Below are 12,668 nucleotides of genomic sequence, written 5' to 3'. Positions count from 1 at the left end.
CAAGGAGATATTGAAAAATACCATAGGGTGTGTGGGTTTTTGTTTGTTTTGAGTGTATTTTTTCTTGGTAAGGTGATTTGTATAGCTTTTTTATCCCCCCAAGAAAAGGAAAACATCAACATCAACAAGAACAAAGTTAACCAAACTTTGAAAATGGGCACCCTTTAAGGCACAGGGTTTCCGAATTTCATCATAAAGTGAATACTCGCCTCACTGGCCCCTTTTCCCACCCCCCCCCCTTTTTTCTACTTCCTTCCAGGGTGCGGAAGGATTCCCACAGCCAGAAGGGAAGTCCAGTGAAGGCTCTCTGCCCCTGGGGCAGAAAATAAATGACAGGAGGGAATGAGGAGGGACCAGGGCAATTTGGGGTGGAAGTTATTAAACCTGATAAGAGTGAATCTGCAAAAGGCGATTGTCTGTAAATCTCAGGACTGCTGAGCGCTGCTGTGCGCTCGGAAGAGAGGGCTCCGGCCAACCACGGTGGATATCGATTCGATAAAAACCAGGGAGATGCTTCATATCGTGCAGAATGAAAAATTCTGCAGATTTTTAATTTAATTTTTTCAAAGATAAGCCAAATGAAAGGAACTCGAAGAAGGTGCTTCAGAAGGGACTTCAGAAATAAACCCTTTCTTCATTTCCTGTTTATTTTTTATGTTTTGCCTTTCCCTCCCTCCCTTTCCCTCCTTCCTTTTCCCTCCATCCCGTTTTCCTTCCTCCCTCCCTCTCTCCCTGACTCCCTTCCTTCCTTCCTTTTTCCTTCCTTTCTCCTTTCCTCTACGTTAAACATTAACAGCTTAAAGTATACAAAATCTGTACAGATTTTCCACTAGGAGCTTGAGCGAAGATTTCCTTCTTTGCTTCCAGAGCTAGTCTGGACATGGGGAGGCATTCTTCCTAATTTTGTTGTGTGTTGGGATTTGAAACGGCTTTTACCCTCCCTTTCCAGAACTAAAATCAGTCCCAGATCAATATTTTGCAAGATAAATATTATAGACTTGGAAACTCAGATTCTCTAGACAGAAATTTATTAATAGGAATAACTGTCTTTTCCTTTTCAAACCAATAACTCCTTTATCTTTTTTACCTAAAGATCATTCCAACCCAAATAAAAAGCACTTGGAAAAAAATCTTAATTTTTTTTCCTCTGAATGCTTTTAACACCTTTTTCATCTCTTTTTGGTATATCATTACTTAGTCTATAATAAATAAACTCTAAAACTTGAAACTAAAAGAAAACCTCAGAGGGATACTTTTATATTAAAAAAACTACTTTAAAATATGTTTTTAGTGTAACTATTTATATAGCCATATATACATAGATATAATTTCAAATTTTCATATGTAATTTTATTTTATGGTGAAATAGATATTTTAAAAATTAGAAACGTCTGGAAATATTTGGTTAACATTTATGTAAATTCTTCAGAAAAACTGAAATCTGGTTTATTAAGAATGAAGCATAAATTTTAAAATATACACACATATAAAGAGCTACTCAAAGAAATACATAAGTACAATTAAAGTCCGAGTCAATTTTTCAACGTGGGCCTTATTCAAAAAATCCTAGAAATTGCAAGGGAAATTTTTCTTAGGGAACCTTCCGTAAGTCATTGAACGGGCAACAGCGCCCTCTGTCGGGATTTTGTGTAAGCAAATCCTGCACGGCCGCTCGATTTTTTTTTTCCTTCTCCAGCGATTTCTTCCAGTTCTTGAAAACCTTTTATTGCTTAAGAGCATTTTAAAAGCTCAATTTTTATCATATCTACTAATTTTAGAAATAAGTGTTTAAGCATCTATAAAGTTCAAGTGCCTCAAAAAATGTACAAATAAAATCTCATTCTTTACTAAGAAAAATTTCCTAACTTGAGCCAGCTTCTCTCGCTCTTAACTTTCTGTTGCATTTCGCTTTAACCTTCCAATCAACGTGAGGTAAGGAAAGATTTCCACAAGGACTCAATAAATGCAAAACAAAATAAAGGCAAAGGCAAAAAACCCTCTGATTTTGAAGGGAAGATAAACGAGCAAAATATGTATTTTCATCATCATTTCATTTTCCACTTCGTCTTGTCCTATGCCCATTTTTTTGTTTTGTTTTTGTTTTTTCAGGGGTGGCACAGGCTTGCCTAAATAGAAGCGTACTGGAGACATCCCAAGTAGTTATATTCGTATTTTCCCCTCTCACTTATACTTATTTCACTTATATTTATAATAGTAGACAGGCGAGTTAGTAATACCCCCCTTTTCTCAGCCTCGGATAGAGGGACTATTTTCCGATAAATGTAGGAGCCACTAATGGAGGTGAATGCACCTAGCTTGGAGCCCTCTGCTGGCGGTTTTCCGAGTAAGTTTCTAACTTTTTTTTTTTTTTAATTTCACCGAAAAATATCATTATATTAAATCAAGGTCAGCTGTTAGCACTCTCTTGTCTCACTTCTTCTTTCTTCTAAAAAATCTAATTAAGAATTGTCTAAAGTTCTCAGACTTCCTTCCTTCCTCCCCCTATTCCTTACCTTGGCACCTGTGAGTTGAGGCTTCATGAGCTCTCTCCCTCTGCGGCTGCCTGATGGACTGCCTTTTCTTTTACACAATACACGGTCCGCCTGGATTTCCCTTTTCCGTCTTCCTAAGACACACAAATAATAAAATGATAAACACCAAGACTTAGGATTATTGTGACAGTCAGGACCCCGACCCCTCTCATTATGGGCGGTCGTGTAAGCTATTTAATAGCCAGGGTACTGAGCTATACGATGGGAATGTAGGTGAGAATTTGTTACAACAACACAGTATGAAAGGAATCTATTCCATACTGTCACTTGGTAAAACAATTTAATTTCCCCTCATCAACTCAAGACACGAGCTGCGTGTCAAGAAAGTGAAGGCTTCCATCAGCTACGGACGTGCATAATTTCCTGTTTAGAAAGTGCCGGTGGGAACCCCAGCCTAGATCTCCCGACTATGTACAGGCTCAGCAGTTTGCCCACGGCGCTGTGATACTGTCTTTCTTTCTTCTTTCCTTCCTCCCTCTCTCCCTCCCTTCCTTATTTCCTTCCTCCTTCCGAAATGAAGAAGACAGTATTTTTGGACAATTACTTTTTTCCAGAGTTATTTTTGTCCTGGATTCATAAACAGGCAAAGGAAGAGAGACGAGAGAGCACTGACTTGTGACATACCAAGATACTACCTCCACCTCTTACTCCTCACGAAGCATGATCGCCCACCAAGTCGATTAATAAGCTGTGACAGGAGCACGTTTCATTGTGGTAGTCTAACTCTAGTTTTCTACCGTGTTTCTATCTGGAAGCTTTCTCATGATCATATTTTGGGGGAATCTTGATTATGTATTTTTAACATCAATTTGGAAAAATTACTGTTGAATGTGTGAAACTACAATTCGAACCCCTGCCCTTAGATTTATAGGGCTTTGCTACCACACAGGTGTCAGCGATCTGGGTATGAGACAACAAAATAAGAGGGACTAATGTTTGCATAAGGGGGTTTTAAAAAAAATTAAACGGGGGTAGAATGATCTCCAGAACGACTCTTCGTGATCTTACAGATTGAGGCAAACATTGAAAAGGAAATAGCATTTCTTACTTTAACCACAATATTTAATCAAGGGCATAATTGTGAATTTTTAAAGTGAAATCCCTTGTGAGAATGAAAAGCAGTGTGACTATGGAAACTTCTACTTGGTCTTGAACTTTGAGGAGAAGTAATTTTATTGCATATTTTAGATGTTCTGAAGTCCTCAGGCTTTTCTGTTTACTTGTGGGGCTGTGAAGTTGCCAAAGGGACAGTTTTCAAATTTCTATCTCCTGGAGATAAAGAGGTTAAGGAATGGAAGATGGGGGCGGGGGGCGGGGGGTGGGCTTGGAGTAGATGGTGCAAACGGCCAGAGAACAATTGTTTCCAATACCAATGGATACTTCACATACACAATGTGAGAGGTGCTCATTTTCCCTGGCGTGACCGATGCAGGAGGACAGGTATTTCCATCATTCTGGATATTTTCCATATTACTGATTTAAGAAGGAGCAATCTCAAAGGGTGAGAACACTAAACAATTTGGTTTCAAAATGCAACCAATAGACCAATACACATCGGAGAGGAAAAATTTGCAAATAAAGACATGGAAAGATGTAGAGCAGAAATCTAACCTTTAAAGCATGAATAAACACACAACGATGCATAACCTCAGAGCTGAAATGTCTCTTAAGCACAAGGAACATTTAGGAGAAATTAGCATTACTTTGGAACTACTTCCTAAAACTCACATTCATGCGTTTTGAGAAAAATAGAGAATGATATGTATCCTATGACCCTCTTTATTTCTTTAACATAAGAAGATTCTTTCACTTACCAGCTATGTTATCTTGGGCAAGTCCTTTGACCTTTCCATGTCTCAGTTTTCTCATCTATAAAATGAGGCGAATTTACTGGATGATATATAAGCTTTTTTTTCTTAGAAATAGACTTAATGAGATTTAAAAGCAGCAAATAGTAATGAATGAAAAGTTTAAAATGGAAGTATTTCTGTCTGAACATGTTGCAGCAAAATCTCAGCTCTCTGGGACCCTCTAGGGTAGAGTTTAAGAGAACTGACCCTGATCTTTTGATAAATACTAATCACACACACACACACACACACACACATTTTTAGGAATATCATCTTAGAAGAAAACAAAGGAAGGATAAGAATACAGCTTGAGCAGCTCATGCAGCCCAATGTCAAAAAACCAAACAACCCAATCCAAAAATGGGCAGAAGACCTAAATAGACATTTCTCCAAAGAAGATATACAGACTGCCAACAAACACATGAAAGAATGCTCAACATCATTAATCATTAGAGAAATGCAAATCAAAGCTACAATGAGATATCATCTCACACCAGTCAGAATGGCCATCATCAAAAAATCTAGAAACCATAAATGCTGGAGAGGGTGTGGAGAAAAAGGAACCCTCTTGCACTGTTGGTGGGAATGTAAATTGATACAGCCACTATGGAGAACAGTATGGAGGTTCCTTAAAAAAAACTACAAATAGAACTACCATACAACCCAGCAATCCCACTACTGGGCATATACCCTGAGAAAACCAAAATTCAAAAAGAGTCATGTACCAAAATGTTCATTGCAGCACTATTTACAATAACCAGAACATGGAAGCAACACAAGTGTCCATAGACACATGAATGGATAAAGAAGATGTGGCACATATATACAATGGAATATAACTCGGCCATAAAAAGAAACGAAACTGAGTTATTCGTGGTGAGGTGGATGGAGATTACTTCATACAGAGTGAAGTAAGTCAGAAAGAGAAAAACAAATACCGTATGCTAACACACATAGATGGAATCTAAAAAAAAAAAAAGGTTCTAATGAACCTAGGGGCAGGACAGGAATAAAGACGCAGATGTAGTGAATGGACCTGAGGACATGGGCTGTGGGGGAAGGGTAAGCTGGGAGGAAGTGAGAGAGTAGCATGGACATATATACACTACCAAATGTAAAATAGATAGCTAGTGGGAAGCAGCTGCATAGCACAGGGAGATCAGCTCGGTGCTTTTTGACCTAGAGGGGTGGGATAGGAAGGGTGGGAGGGAGATGCAAGAGGGAGGGGATATGGGGATATATGTATATGTACAGCTGATTCACTTTGTTATACAGCAGAAACTAACACACCATTGTAAAGCAGTTACACTCCAATAAGGATGTAAAAAAAAAAAAAAGAATACAGCTTGAGGGAAGAGGCTATCATTTTAATAGTTAGTACCTAACTAACGCTTTGAAAGAGATGAAGCATCAAGTCTAGATGAGTGACATCTTAATATAGTCAAGAGTTTGAAGTTTTGATCTTGAAATTATGATCAGTAACCTTTGATAACACATGCAAAAGGGAAGCAATGTCTAATAGCTGAGGCTGGAAAAAAACTTCATTTTTCAGAAAGAGGGAAGAAGAGGGGCTCTAGAAGTTACAGGTGGGGAATTACGCTATTGTTTCCTCAGAAAAATGATAGTTTAGGTTGTCAAAGTGGTTAGTCATGCAGTCTGGGAGGGAAAGAGGGGATATCCCGAGGCACCAGTGTGGCTTCAGGAAGAAGAGATCATTCCATGTATCCTCATGTCCTTTGCTATAGATTTACTAGACTGAGTATCAGGCCCATAATGTATCTGGAGCTCACAGAGACATTTCAAAACTTTCTCATTGGCTCCCCAGTCTGAGCTGAGTGATGCCATGGTATGTGGAGACCGCCTGCCTTCTGACTCAGGACATGGGCTTTGGAGTGGGACAGACATGTGTGATTGCAGATCCACTCCTTACTCTCTTGGATATTAAAAAATTACTTAACCTCCCTGACCCATAATTTTCCTGTATGAGACACTTGAGGGACTTCCCTTGCCGTCCAGTGGTTAAGACTCAGCGCTTCCACTGCAAGGGGTGTGGGTTCAATCCCTGGTCTGGGAACGAAGATCCTGCATGTCATGCAGCCAAAAAATTAAAATTAAAAAAAAAAAAAGAAAGAAACACTTGAAATATATTTCCATATAAGAGACACATTCATTATATGAAACATGTGCATAGCAATAATCATTGCATGGGCGTGTTCATGATGATTAAATGAGATAATACATAAGAAATGCTTATGACCTCCAGCATAAGGAAAGCACTCAGTATGTTGTAGTTACTGTTACAACCACAGATTGGCAGCTATTTGAATAATTCTCTCCCAAAGAGGTTGACTGATTAATGGAAACCAATTTGAGGCAATTGTTTCAATACTTTGCTATGGGGCTCGTTCTTAGTCTTATTCTTTCTAATATTAAAGAAAAAGGGTGACTCAGAAGAAGAATTAGAATATGTGTCCATTATTTTTCAGGTGCTAAACATTGGGGAGAAGAGTTAGTTCCTTGGATTACAGGATGAGGATTCAAAAACATTTTAACAGGCTAATACTCTGGAACAAATCCCCAAAGCTATAACTTAACAAAGATAAAAGTAGCAAAAACATTGTTTGAAGGGGAAGATCAGAGGCGCATAGAGGTGAACATATGTACAGTTTGGGAATTCCCCGGCGGTCCAGTGGTTAGGACTCTGTACTTTCACTGCCGAGGGCACGAGTTCAGTTTCTGGTGGTGGAACTAAGATCCTGCAAACCACGCAGAGCAGCAAAAAAGAAAATATGTACAGTTTTCCCCTGCAGAAGGTCCTTGTGGTTTCTGGAACACAATGATCACATCAGCATCATACCCAACAACTTACTGAGACTGACAAACCCAGAGAGTGAGGGAAATCCCAGGTTACATTAGTAAATTTCAGGGGTGACCTGCTTAAGACCTCATCGATAAATACAAATAACCCTAAAAGAAAGCAACCAGATTAAAGAAAATCCTGGACACCATGTCAAGGGAGAAGGAGTTGAGGAGACTGGGATAGTCATCCTAGAATAGAGAAAACTTAGGGATGTGAACCCTGTCTTCTAATATTTGGGGCTGGTTTTGGGGAAGAAGGTATAGACTGGGGGAGAAGTTGGCATTTGTCGATTTAATTTTACATTGCCAGCATATAGCAAAGTGGCTGGCCCAGATGTGCTCAAAACATTTTAGGTGAAATAACGCTCTTTTCCTGTAAAGATACAGGATAAAGATCAGTACAGAGATGTTACCAGGAGGCCGATTAAACTCAACGTGAGAAAATTTTTTTCGTAAAAATTTAAAGTGCTGGGAAGGGCAGCTTTGATTGTGAACTGACCATCCCTGCAAAATACGAGCAGAGCCTGGGCGACCTCTGTCAGGGGTGGTGTAACACAGCTTGTATAGCGCTGGGCGGGAGGTCCTTAATGAGGCCAAGGTATTGGGATTCTACTCCATGAGCTTAGCTTGACATTCTGTTGCAATTTTAGCAGGTTACTAATTGTAAAGGACTGGCATTGAGAGGAATATGTGGAAGATCCCATTATTTCTGCATCTGTATAAGTATTATCTGACTGGGGAATTATACACATTTACTGAGCCCATGTTTCCATGTACTGCCCGTGTTATCTGATTTCTATTAGTAGAAATAACATCACAGTCATTATACTCAATAGCCTTATTGGTCTGTCAGTCTCTGATTGTTTTGCTTCTGTCATTATCGGTTTTTTTCTATATTTAATTGGATTTCTGTAGGTAGCTTTATAGAATTAAAAAAGGAAATTTATTTATTTAGGTTATGGATGAAGGGCACTTAGGCTTTCATTTGTCATCATTTTTGAGGGACGTTTGTTTGATCCAGAAAAGTAATAAACCCTTTGCAGAGGATTTATCCAATGACCACACTCCAAACCAGTTTGGAGCCAGTTTCAAAACCCTTTAAGTTATTACAGCTTTGCTGCTTTAAACAATAAACAGTAACGTTTATTTCTGGATTCTTTTGTGTAATCAAATCTTTTTGCTCCCCATACTATAGTAATACTGTGTCAATTTAACTCACAGAAAGGTATATGTAAATAATTTTTTTTTTTTTTTTTTTTTTTTTTTTTGCGGTATGCGAGCCCAGTCACTCCGTGGCATGTGGGATCTTCCCGGACCAGGGCACGAACCCGTTTCCCCTGCATCGGAAGGCGGACTCTCAACCACTGCGCCACCAGGGAAGCCCCTATAAATGATTTTAAACAATGACAATAACAACAAAATCTTTAGACAATTTAATGAGCACACAATAATAGAAAAGTCATTCTTTCTAAATCTTTCCTTAATTGCTTTCACTATTGTTTCTAAAGAAATTATGAAGTGTGTTCTTTTCCTGTTGTATTGTAAAATATTTTTATTAACTCCACCATCACAACCTAAACAAAGAGTGAAAAAATATTTTAAGACCCAACTAAGCATGGACAGTCAGTTTTTAATCATCTCTCTCTCTCTCACCAGTTTCCTTCAGAATTTTGGTCAATATATGAAATATGGAGTTTTTGGCATGAAAACTCTCTGTAAGCTTCCAGGGAATTGAAATGGAAATTTGCATTGGGTCATACCTGCAACTTCTGAAGCTGATGCTTTTATGGGGCCCATTATTTCAATAAATATTTACCAAGGGCCTATTATTTTTGCAGCACATTACACAAATATAAAGGCAAGTCAGAGAAGGAAATTACTTGGAAAGATTTTACTGTCTTATCAAAGGAGGTGAAATATTATAGGATGAGAAGAGTTTGTGATTTTGACTATGAAACTACATTAAATGGTATTTTATATTCTAATGTAAAGCCTTAAGTAACATCACTTTCTATCTAGAGTTTAAATGCCCTAGTTCAGACAAATTTTCCTTTTTTGCCTAGGAGTTTTGTTTTATTTCAAATAGAAATCATGATTAGTGATTAGTAAATGAAAGGCATGTGTGTGTGTATGTGTAGCGGGGAGGGTCTATTTGTTCTTTACCAGGCTCTACAATCCCAGAGTTTTCATTTCTTAATAGGAGAAACTGTTCCCTATTCTGCCACTGGTGACTGTGTCTCATAAAGTCTCACCCTGAGCATCCCCAGATCTTGATTTACACACTCACTAGTGGAAGCCTACCTTCAGGGTCACATCTCTTATCATCCTTGGCCCAAGGAAAGAAAACAGCATTGGACTGTGAACCAAAGAGGAGGCTACTCCTGGCCTTGACACCAGTGTACTTACTATCTGGTCTTTTGACCTCCCTGGGTCTCAGAATCCAAGATCAGGATTCTGTGACTCACTGTGCCTGCCTGTTGAATGACAGATCAAGGAGAGGGCTGGCTCCGGCAGTAACGCAGCAACTAGTCAGTTATTGGAGATGCTAAAAAGGATCTGTTCCAGGACTTAACAGCTTTACCAGCTTTTCTGATTTTCACAAATCTTGAATGCAAGCCTGACCTTAGATCATTCTTAACTTGGTTTCTTGGGACAATGGCTCTTTTTTTTTTAATCAGTGGGCTTGATGTTATTTTTGCAAATACTTTTCATTTCAGTTCTAGTATGGCGACAGTACTAGAAAATGAGGAATACAACTTTAAAGCATGTTATAATGTTGGCTGCAAATTGACCTATTACCCAAGTGATTCCAACGACAACAAAAATGACTTTGGCTACAAAAAGAGGCCTTCCAAATCACATTCAACGTGAAGGGAAGCAGCATATCAGCTCAAGCCTTTGGAAATCAGGGTGTTTCAAAATTTTTCTCCAAACATTATTTAGCTAGTTTAATTATTGTTTCCAGCTAACATTTTTTTCTTTAATAGAAGGGAGCAATTACTTTTGGAATGATTATTATATTAATATATTTTCTAGTACCACTGACTTACATTCGAGAATAAATGCAGTTGTTCCTGTGAAACGGTCACATTACAGACGCTTTGATGGAATTAGCAACTTTTTTATGTAACTCGGCAGAAAGACTGAAAGGATGACCATCATTAACTTGGCCCTTTATTCTACATTTATTTTCTTCAGCTAATTAGATTGTACCTGTTTTGACAACTAACAATAATAATGCTTTAATTTTTTTTTATTTCGAACTTAAAACTTTACTGATTTTTTTTCCAGCTTTATCAACATACAATGGACATATGACAATGTATAATTTTAAGGCAAACAATGTGAATTCGATACACATATATGTATATTGTGGAATGTTTACCACAATAAGGTTAGTTACATCCTTCATTTAATGTAATTATCATTTTGTTGTTGTTATGGTGGGAACATTAAAGCTCTACTCAGAGCAACTTTCAAGTCTATAATATAATATAATATAATAATATAATACAATCATAATGCAACTATAATTTCACCACACCATACATTAGATCACTGGAACTTATTCAACTTTTAACTGAAAGGGTTTTTTTTGCATCTATATCTATATCTATATCTATATCTATATCTATATATATATATATACACACTGTAGTATATACTATATATGGTATATACATATATACCATATATACTATATATGGTATATATATATAGTGATAATGCTTTAATTTCTATTGTGAGCTCTTATATTCTTAAAATCTCTCCACTGTGACTGAGGTATAGCTTCCTCATTTCTAGTAACATAATGTCTTTAAGTGACAGCTGCTGCCTATTGAGACCTCCCCATGTTTCATGCCCTAAGCTAAGGACATTAAATAGTTTAGCTCACTTAATTTAATCTTCACAAGGTCTATGAAAAAGGCATTTCAGATGAGGAAACCAAGGCCCAAAGAGATTAAGCAACTTTGCCAAATTGTCACAGAATGAGTAAATATTGCAGAAAAAGGATTTGAGCCCACCCTTGACTTCAACGCTGTCCCCTTAGCCTTATAGCCATTCTATGGGTGCTCATCAAGGTCTGGAGTCGGCTTCTCTCTGACCTCCTAGTGCCAGTGGTTTGGACAATGGAAAAGTTAAATCAGATGCAGTAGAGACAGAAAAAAGAAACAGAGAAGAATAAAAGGAAGAGAAAAAAATCAAATGGAGGAAAGGGAACAAAGATGAATAGGAAAAGAAAGTTAGAAAATGGACAGAAAGGGAGGTAAACAGATACAGCCACTGGTGGGCTGTTGACTTTCTGTCTAGGAAGTGGTCCTCAACGTGGAGATGACCTTAATGCCCCAAAGACATTTGGAAATGTCTGGAAACATTTTTTAATCGTCACGATTTGGCATGTAGGGGGTGATACTGGCATCCAGTGAGTAGAGACCAGGAATGCTGCTAAACATTAAACAATGCATAGGACAGCTTCCACAGCAAAGAATCATCAAAAGGTCAAAAGTGCTGAGGTTGAGAAACAGTAGTCTAGGGTTTGCCGGTCCAACCATTAAGATGGGACATTTTGGAATAACTTTGTAATTTTCTAAGAGATTTTAAATCATAGTCCTCAAACAGGTCTAGGGCACATAAAAGAAAGAAGCCTTAGTACTGTCAATCTCTTTTTTTTTTCTTCTTACAGGATTTGAAAGAAAAAAAGTCTATAGTGTAGTTTTAGAGTGATACAGTTTATATTTTTAATATAAATTGAAAATATGTATTATTCCATGTAAATTTCAATTCAACTAAATCCAGCCAGCTCTAAGGAAGCAGCCCTGGGTTGAACAGTTAGTTCTAACTGTTCTGTGTGAGGACTTTGGGAGGCCAGTATTGGAGCTGGAAGGAACATAAGGAATCATTATGCCAGGCCCTTCATTTTACAGAGGAGCAAGTTAAGGGCTCAGGAAGATGAAATGCCTCGCCTGAGATCACAAGTGCTGGGCTGGGACAAAACCCCAGTTCTTCCACCTTCTAATTCTTAGTTTTTCACCTTCACCTAATTTGCTTCTGTAGTTCATTACTAACTCTCACGTGCAAATGACGTTTTAAGCATCTTTCTCTTTAATTCCGCGGGTCTACTGATTAAAAGCATCTAAAGACACAAGCACGTCCCCTAACACACACGTTAACGTTGGCACACTCTCTTAAAAGCTTTGTGATGATGGATACAATATTTGCTCTTTCTTCTATGGAGAGAAATATAAGAATAATGAAGTACTGCAGTTGATAGAACCAGATTACAGTTTTGCCATGACTGTAGTTCTTGAGCTTTTATAACTCACAGTAACTGATGAAAACACTAATTGAGTGTTTCTCTTCATTTAATGCAGTTTTCAAATGTGTCTGACTTCCGTATCAGTGTAAC

Source organism: Phocoena phocoena, chromosome 10 (genome assembly GCF_963924675.1).
Source record: "Phocoena phocoena chromosome 10, mPhoPho1.1, whole genome shotgun sequence".
Taxonomy (NCBI): Eukaryota; Metazoa; Chordata; class Mammalia; order Artiodactyla; family Phocoenidae; genus Phocoena; species Phocoena phocoena.
Note: the sequence above shows the minus strand (reverse complement) of the source record.